A 9,932-nucleotide genomic window follows, 5' to 3' on the forward strand; every position below is an offset into this window, starting at 1 on the left:
TTAAATGAAGGGAAGGGTGGCCTCTATGTAAAAGGAGCCATCTTTTATGTATCACCTAAATTGAAATAATTTCAGTAAAATAGTCTTGGAAGCTCCTTTGACTGTTCAGCCTTCACTTTTTTGGCAGCACTTGTGTCTTTGAGCACAGGACTAAATCCAGCCACATCTTGGCCAGACCACTCTATTTAAAATGTCTACAGAGCACTATGATACATTGCAGATCCAATGATTGCCCAAGTCTTACTTTTAAAAGGGCCCTCGGGGAGCTGTCAGCCTGCTGCAGATGTAGTGGTTTAAATTAACCTGCTTTATTTGTGAAATACAGATATTTGTGGGCAGGCCAGCAGCCAGCACATCACTGCTGACCGACAGCTCCTGGGGTCAGGCTAAGCTGCCTGTGACACTTGGGGAGTGGATGCTGTGGGACAGTCTTCTAGCAGAGGAGGTTTCAAGGTGGAACAAACCCTGGAGGCTCCAGGGAAAAATATCTGACTTCCTTCTGCTCCATATGGGTACCCACGTTACACAGCTGGGCTTAGGAAGAAGGAGATACAAATATATTGATTTACAGGAGCACAGCAGGCAGCCCTCATGAACTTTTTGCAAGGAAAGCAGAATGGGTTTTGTTTTCCAGGCCAATTTTTTCTGGTTGCATTCATTTCTTGGAAGCACTGTCAACAGTTCTGCTTTGTTTTACGTCGACACCACAGCAAGCTGGAACAAGGGGAAAGGAAGGGAATCCTGAGCCAGGCAGCAACCATGCACAGGCAGCGTGGCCCTGCTGCACAGCCAGCATCCCTGCCAGCTGGGAAAACTGCTCTGGAAGGTGACAGGGCTATTTACTTAGGATATTTACCCTGCAGGTGAATTTCCATAGCTCAGTCTCACTGGAACTGACGCGGCTGGGAAAATGAGGGCAGGAGTGAGGTTATTAATTGTTGCAGTGTTGTGAGGGGTTTAGGAGAGGTGAGAGATGAGAATTGACTCTAAGTTTTCAGAAGGTTTATATTATGTTATGTTATGTTATGTTATGTTATGTTATGTTATGTTATATACTAGAACTATACTAAAGAAAAAGAGACATCAGAAGGCTAGACAGGAATGATAATAAAAACCCATGACAGACTTAGGGAATCTGACACAGCTGTCTGTGATTAGTTATTAATTAAAAACAATTGACATGCTAGATAAACACTTTTCTAAATCACATTCCATAAAAAGTAAAACATGGAGAAGCTGAAGCTTCTCAGCTTCCTAAGGAAAAAAAACTTGATGAAAACATTTTTCATAAAATATAACAATACCAGAGGAGCCTCCTTTAGGGCCAGGGCTGCAGCTGCAGGGCTGTTGTGCCTGGGGCTGGGGTGCTGGGGCACAGTCCTGCTCTCTGTGGGGCACTCTCGAGACTTTTGCTGCTCAGAGTGACCCCGAGGTGTGTTAGAAAGTCTCTTCCCAGCCCTGTGGTCAAAATGGAGTCAGAACTCTTCAATTCTCAGTCTCAAGGTTGTTTATTGTATCTTATCTATAAAATTCTTTCTCCTGTCCTGCCAAGGTCCACTCAGCAAGACAGCCCAAGGCACCCTGCCTGCCCTGGGGTGGTGTTATTTATCTTTTTATACTAAAAACTACGTCTACAATACTTTCCAATTACTTCCAATACAATTAGTATTCCAAATACTTCCAATTACTTCCAGTAAAATTACTTTCCAATACCCATCACCTATGTTAGACAGTGAGCTTGTACTCTAAACCAATCTAAAAGTGCCAACATCACAGCAGAAGATAGAGGCCAAGAAGAAGGAGAAAGTCTGGACCTGCCCAGATTCCTCCATCTTGCCCCCTGAACCCCCATTCTAAAACCCCCAAAAATTTATTTTCCACCTCAAGATAAATTCACTATCTTAAACTGTTGTGGCTTGCAGATCTTCATATAAGGTTGGTAATTTGCTCCATGGGTCATAATCAAACCACAGGCATCTTGGGCTCTGTGCCAGGGTCTCTGAGCCCCCTGGCAGGGGTCCTGGCAACCCAGGAGAGCCAGAGGGATGTCCTGAATTCCAGCAGTGGGGCTGGGCACAGCCTCAGAGCCAGCCCAGCCCAGGGCTCTGCTCGGGGACACAGCTGCTGACCCAAACTGGCACTGAAGCTCACCAGGGCTTGTGGGCAGGGAGAGTTCCTGCTGATGACGAAGTGAGGATTTGGGGATTTTGTGTCGGGTAAATTTCCAAACCTGAGCTGTGCTTTTATAACCCACTGAGGCTTTTGCCAGAGAGGCAAACTTTAACCAGAGGACAAGCAAAGGGCAGGATGGAATCATTCCTATAATGGCAAATAAATAGAAAATCAGGAGAGCTGTGTTTTTTTAGGAGACCACAGGCAGTTTTGGATCTAAAACATTCATTCTTTTGGAGAGCCAGCCCAGTGGAGCAAACCTCATTTACAACTTGGCATTAATTCCCGAGTTATCCAGCATTACGGTAACTCAGAGTCAGCAGAGGTCTCAGAGGCACAGGGAGCTTTCAAAGCTAATAAATCAGCCAATAGATCTTTCTATTGAAAAAGCCAGGGAATTTCTATGCCAGAAAAAAAAAAATCTTTGGTATTTTCCTGGGGTAATAAATGGACTTTTCATTTTAAACATTAAGGTCTAGCAAACCAAGCAAGTGAGAAAGTGGTGGGATGCTGAGTGCAGATGCCCCCGTGGCTGCAGTGCTCTGGTCCGTGCCAGGTTCATCCCATCCCTCATCCAGGGACCCTGCTTGGGAATCCAGGGACACAGGGCAGCTGGGAGAAACAGGAACACACACAGAGTGTCATGAACATGGTGACACAGAGAGGGACGAGGTCTGTCTTCCCCAGCTGCAATGGTGGCAAAAAAGATGGACAGGATGCACAAAGTTAACATAGCAGTGTTGTTTCTAAGCAAATCTGAATTGCTGGAAAGTTTATGCCATGTGAATCCATGTGAATCCCTCATACTGTGCAGCTGAGTTTTCCTTTTTTAATTTTTTTTTTCTATTTTTTTCCCCTCTGCTCTGGTTGCTGGGATGCCAGGGGTGGATTGGCTGTGTTATCAGACCACAGCCTGGGAACCACAGCAGCACTGGCAGATGCTGAGAAATTTCACAGCTGATGCTGCTGCACAGCTCCGAGGGTGGCACAAGCTGTGGGACATCCCATGGGGAGGGGGCAGTGACAGCCCTGCCGGGGCTGGCAGCCCTCACAGGGCACAGGGCAGGTGTGGGGCCTGCCTGGGCAGGCTCTGACTCTGCAAGGAGAAAATCCAAGGAAAGGGAAACTGGATCCACAGGGGGAATCCACTGCTCAGCAGTTTTCCTGGTTGGGAAGGATGGTGTCAGCACAGCCAGGAGGGCAGAGCCAGCGCTGGGCTCTGCGATGAGAGCACGGTTTCAGGCTCAGATGTTGCAATTGAAGCTTTCCCTGAGCCCTTTCCAGCGTCTGTTTGCCGAACTCCCTTTGAAGTTGCTGGAGCGGCTTTCCTGTAAATGCTGCTCCTGTCACAGGATCTCTGCCCAGGAAATTGCAGTGATAATGAACAGTGAGAGTGAAGGGTGGCATTTCATGTGAATGAATTACAGCGATGGGCACTGACTGAAGTGCCCTACTTGCAAAAACATCCTTCATGCCCCATATTTCACCTTCATGAGACTTGGGCAAGAAATTTCTCAGGAGGGTGAATAACTGGCATTGGTTCTGGTGGCTGGAGTATAACTGGGGTGGCTTGGGGCAGCACATTAATGCATGCAGGAGGCAACCTCTGCAATACATTGACCTGATCTAACATGTAATAGCCAGAAGGTTTTCTCCTCTGAAAATCTTTAAAATCCTTCTTCTGTTTTACTTGGAGGGGAAAGCAAGACCTTTGGAAAAGTTTCACTAAAGGCAGAGGCAGAAAGCAGCATTTGATCAGGGACTTACAGCAGAGCCTCATTGCAGTGAACTCTGTAACCTTTGGCATCTTAGGGTGGGTTCCTGGTCCCCTTTTGGGCTAATGCTCCATCTCAAGGCTGGGAGAAATTTCAGAATTGTGCTGCACCAGAAGTGGTTTCTTCCTCTGCATAGTTCTAGGTTTGATGTACAGATGTTTATAAGAAACAAAAGAGGTTCCCAGGCTCTGCTGTGGGGCTCTGCAGCAACCACTTGTACTGATTTATAGTGAAGATGACTGTCATCCTGAGGCTGATACAATTTCTTATTCCTGAAAATCTAAATATTAATTTAAATGTTTTTCAGGGAGCTGGAGAAGCAAGAATCTGAGAAAAAAAAATCGAGTTATATAAACAAATATTCTCTGTCTGATGTAACACTCCAAATACCTCATCCACTGAGTAATCTGGATATGACATAACAGGGGAGCTGGATGAGAGCAGGCCAAGTGAGTTGTTCTCACCCTGAAACAAAGGAAAAGAAATCAAAGGGAGTTAGAATTGCCATTCCCAGGCTTCCCTGTGACCTTCCTTGTGCTCTGTTACGTCCATTTCCACCAAAAATTTCCTCTTCCTTTAAACAATGCAGCGGACACCCCTCTGTCCCAAGGGATAAAGGCTCATTGCAGAGGAACTGATGCAGCTCTGCTGGAGCAGATCCCCATATGCAAGTGGAGCACGGGACACTTTCCCAATGTCAGGTCAGGAAAACTGTGGGAATTTAAAAGCAATCCCACAGCTAAAACAATAAAGTCTGGCTGTGGTCAAGTGTCACCAGCCCTTGTGTGTGGTTCCAACAGCCTGGGAGTGCTGCACTGGGAAGGGGAGCAGAAATGCCCAGGATAAAATGGATAAAATGTTCATTCTATCAGGGGCTGAATGTCTGATCCCCACTCTCTGTGGGAATGGAAGGTCCCAGCGGCCCCTGCTTGGTGAAAGAACTAATCTAAGCATTTTCAACACAGAAATAGAATTCCTCAGGTGTAACCTAGGTGTATCCCAGGTGTATCCCAGGTGTATCTCAGGTGTATCTCACCTGTATCCCAGGTGGGTTCCTCCTGCTGCCATTCCTGTGGTTGGTGAATGTGGTTTGGTTTGTGTGGCTGTACCTATCCCAGGTGTAACCCAGGTGTATCCCAGGTGTATCCCAGGTGTATTTACCTGTCCCAGGTATACCCCAGGTGTATTTACCTGTCCCAGGTGTATCTCACCTGTATCCCAGGTGGGTTCCTGCTGCTGCCGTTCCTGTGGTTGGTGAACGTGGTGTGAGAGGAAACGGGGCGGGGGGGGGGGGGGGAAATGGGAAAAATGAGGGAATTTGGGGAATGGGGGAATGGGGAAAAGGAGAAAATAGGGGAATATGGGGGAATATGGGGGGAAAGGAAAAATGGGAAATGGGGGAAACAGGGGAAATGAGGGAAACAGAAAACAGGAAAATGGGGCAAATGGGGAAGATGGGAAAATGGGAAATGGGGGGGAAATGGGGGAAATGGGGAAGTGGGGAAAATGCGGGAAAATGCAGAAAATGGGGGAAACAGGAAAACAGGAAAATGGGGAAAATGGGAAATGGGGAAATGGGGAGAATGGGGAAATGGTGAGAATGGGAAAAATGGGAAATTTGGGGGAATTTTTGTGGAATTTTTGGGAATTTTTGAGGATTTTTTTTAATTTTTGGGGCAGATTTGGGAAATTTGTTTGGAATATTTTTTGAACTTTTGGGAGGTTGGGGAATTTTTGGGGAATTTTGGGGAAGTTTCAGGGAATTTTTGGGGAAATTTTGGGAGGATTTGGGGAATTTGGGGGGGTTGGGAATTTTCAAAGGATTTTGGGAATTTTTGGGAATTGGAGAGAGATTCTAGAGTGGAATTGGGGAAGATTTTGAGGGGTTTTGGAGGAATTTGGGGGAAAATTGGAGAGAATTTGGGGGATTTTTTAGGAATTTTTGAGGACTTTATGGAGGGGATTTGGGGAATTTTAGGGGAAATTTTAGGGGAATTTGAGGGAGTTTGAGAGGAATTTTGGGGGATTTGGGGGAATTTCTGTCTCTCACCTTTTGCCAGGGGCGCTGAGCGAGGCCTCCCTGCAGGAAATTTGGGAATTTTGGGATCCAGGAGGGCAATTTTGAGATCCCCCCTCCTCAAATCCCAAATTTTTCGGGCTTTCCCCTTCCCAAAATTCAAAATTTTACACAAAATCCCTATTTTTTTAATGATTTCCCAACCCAAATCCGATTTTTCCTTTATTTTCCTCCCAAAATCCCAAATTTTTGGTTTCCCAAATCCCAAATTTATGGGGGTTTCCATCCAAAAACCCCAAATTTTTTGGGTTTCCCCTTCCAAAATCCCCGATTCTTGGAGTTTTACCTTTTACGACAGTCGTGCTTTTCGGCCGTTTTTTTACGACAGTCGTGCTTTTCGGCCGGTTTTACGGCAGTCGCGCTTTACGGCCGTTTTTACGTCAGTCGCGCTTTACGGCCGTTTTTTTTTTACGACAGTCGCGCTTTACGGCAGTATTTATGACAGTCGCGCTTTACGGCATTCCCCTTTTACGATGCGTTTTTCACAGGAGGGAACTGGGATGGACTTGGGTGGAGCTGGGGGGCCTAAATTGGGACTGGGAGTGACTGGGATGGTTGGGGAGGGTGAGAGGGAGCCTGAGGAAAATGAACTGTTTGAGGAGACTTCCTTGGGTTTGAGCTGGAGCATCAGAGCAGCTCTGCAGCTGCTGAAGGCTCTTCGGAGGCTGCTTCCATGCACAGCTCCGCTGCTGCTGCTGCTGGGGCAGAAACCTCACCTGGACATGGACTGCAATTTTCTTGCTCTCCTTTGGATGAGAAATGAAGCACATACATGGAGGTGGAGGAGTGATATTATTACAGGGAGCTGGGAAATTGTGTTGTTTTTAATTAAAGGTGGACATTTTCTAGGGATGTGTAACTGCCCTCCAGCAACGCCATATGACCCTTGGGTGAAGCTGATCCCTGCTGTGTTTTTAGTCAGGGAAGGGCAGATGTTTTGGGAAATAGCTGCTGGAAGGGCAGTGGTTCACTGACTAGGTGGGTTCAGAGAGGCCTTTGTGGAAAGCACAGGTGTCTTCAGCTATTGCAAGCCTTATTTACACCAGGAACCCCTCAGTGCAGGGCACAGATGAGCAGCCTTGTGCTGGGCTGGGAAGCACAAGATGGTATTTATGGCTGCCTGCTTGCCCAGGGTGGGACTGCTGAGCCCCAACTCACCTCCCTACCTGACAGCAAATGTAAAGATGCCCTGGTGCTTATATTTCAGTGACAATTAAAGGCAATCCCTGTTTATTTGTGTAAGGAACAGCCCCAAATGCAGCCTCCTGGTAGTACTTAATCCTCTGTCAAAGTTGGGCTCTGCCCATTCTTCTGAGCATTTTGTGGTTGATACTGGGCAAGGCTGCGACCCAAGCACAGGGTATTGGGAGGGCTGTTTGTGATGTTGGCATGTGAATCACCACAGGACTGGGCATGGACAGCCTGCAGTTCAGGAGGAGGATGGATACATGAGAGCATTGCATTGTCAAAAACCCATCCCCAAAAGTTTTTGAGAAAACCTCCCTTGGCAGTGCACTCAGAAACATATGGGTCTATTCTGTCAGTCAAAGCTTTGGTAATTTGCCTTAAAAATGGAGCATCCAATGCTTTTTTGCAGCCTGACAGGGGAGATGAGCACTGGTGTCTGCTCTGTGGAGTGTTGGAGGCAGCTCTGCTGTGATTGCCAGCACAGACCTTGGCAGCACAACAGAATATGTTCTAAAATAGAACTGAGGAAGGGGATGGGTCAATAACCCAGCAACACCCATGTAGCCATTTCACAAAACTATAGAATCACCACAAAATCCGTGAATGGCTTGAATTGGAAGGCATCTTAAAGATCCTCTGGTATCAAAGCCCATCCTTGGGCAGCAACAGCTTCCACAGGAGCAGTTTACTCAAATCCCATCAAACCTGGCCTTAAACACTTCCAGAGATGAGATATCCCCAACTTCTCTGGGCAGCTTGTGCCAGGCCTCTCCAGCCTCACAGGGAGAGTTTCTTCCTAGTGTCCACTCTAACCCTTCCCTCTGTCACTTGAAGCCATTCCCGCTCATCCTCTCACTGCAGGCCCTTGTCCAAAGTTCTTCTCCAACTCTCTTATCTCAGACCCTCTTTGGGAACTGGAAGGGGCTTTAAGGTCTCCCTGGAGCCTTCCCTTCTCCAGGCTGTGCAACCCCAGCTCTCTCAGTCTGTCTCCATGGCAGAGGTGCTCCTCTGTTGTCTCCTCTGCAGCAGCTCCCCATCCTTCTTGGGGACAGAGGGCCCCAGCTGGTTCTGCAGTTTTGCGATCAAATGTCTCCAGCACCCATTGATAATTTATCTCCCTAAGCCCTGGATTTCCTAGCAACCAGATTAGCCCCAGCAACACACAGTGAGTGCATTGCTGGCCAGCCCAGCTTGGCCTCCTCAGGGCCCCACAGGTGCCTGGGTGTTCTCACCAGCCTTGGTGGCCTCTCCCATCCCACTGTACCCCTCCCCAAGCCAACAATCCTCCAGCCTGCTGCTCCTTTGGGACCAAACACCCCTGCTCCTCACCAAACACCCCTGCTCCTCTCAGAGGGGTTGTTGGGAGACTTTTGTCTCCCTACTGCAGTCAAAATGTTTATGTCCTTTGTGTTTACAATGGGCCATTAAGGTGTGCCCTGAAATGCTGTAAAACAAACAGCTCTGGTTTATTTTTTTACAAGTTTGGTACTAACAGCTGGGAATGCTCCACAGCCATAAAGGAGCATTAAGGAGCTCCACAGCCATAACGGAGCCATAAAGGACAGGTCAGGAGCCACTGAACTGATAGTCTGCCTGCTGGAATGGCTTTCAAATATAGAACAGGCTCCTGGAATCACTTGCTGTAATCCTGGAAGCAAAAGTGAAGCAGTAAATCTGCTGTGACTCAGAGGGATCACCTGGCAGAGAAACCTTCAGAAACATTACTGGAAGGGGACAGATTTATCCTGGTGCCTGGTGGGAATCCTTCTAAAATTGCTCAGAAAAATGAGGAGCCCAAATGAGGAGCCCAAACAGCCAATGGATGCAACCCTTAAGCATTGTGTTCTCTGCCACAAAAAAAAAAAAAAAACCAGAGAGAGAGCCACATACTTAATCTCATTGCAATTGAAGTTTCTCTATATCTGAAGCCCTGGAAGCAAGCTGCTGTTTAATAGAACCACTCCTCACAAATCTGAAGTGGCCCCTGGAGAAACCTGCTGGCAGATCTCTCAGCAGGGATCCTTGTGTCCTGGTGCCAGGCACCTGCCCAGTGCTCACACTGCCTGCTCTCTCGGGAGAAATGGGCTTCCACCACATAGAAGGCCTTCCACCACCCATTCCTCTTCCTCAGCCGATTCTGAGGAAACCTGTGAAGAAATCTCTCCTTTTGAAACTGAGCTTTCTGCAATGAACTCAGGCAATGTGGGCGACCCAGGAGTCCTTTGCACTTATAAGTTCAGCATGGCTTCATTTAATATCTCTATTTCTGACATTTTCATGGGGAAAAGTTATAAATAGTTGGCTTCATATTTCTGCTAAATGTCTCATACAGCATCATCTCCTACAAAAAAAAAATATGGTTTATTACCTGAAATGTACCTAATAGATGGTTTATTAGGTACACCTAATAGATGTACCTAGATGGTTTATAGGTACATAAACCTATAGATGTAGGTGTACCTATAGATGGTTCATTAGGTACGCCTGGACTGGTGAAAGATCTGATAACTTTTGTATCACTTAAATTTGAGATTTGCTTTGGATCTTTTTCCTGTGTTCTTCCAGAAGTTGCAAAGTTGAAACTACCTGGAGTTTAATTGCCACACTGTGTCTTGCCGTGTGAAATCACTAAAGAGCAGAGAGAGGAAGGGTGAACCCCTTCAGATATCTCTCAACTGTGCTGTAAGAGGGTTTTCTTTGCAAATCTGTGCCTGGGAGCC

Source organism: Ammospiza caudacuta, chromosome 13, assembly GCF_027887145.1.
Source record: "Ammospiza caudacuta isolate bAmmCau1 chromosome 13, bAmmCau1.pri, whole genome shotgun sequence".
NCBI lineage: Eukaryota > Metazoa > Chordata > Aves > Passeriformes > Passerellidae > Ammospiza > Ammospiza caudacuta.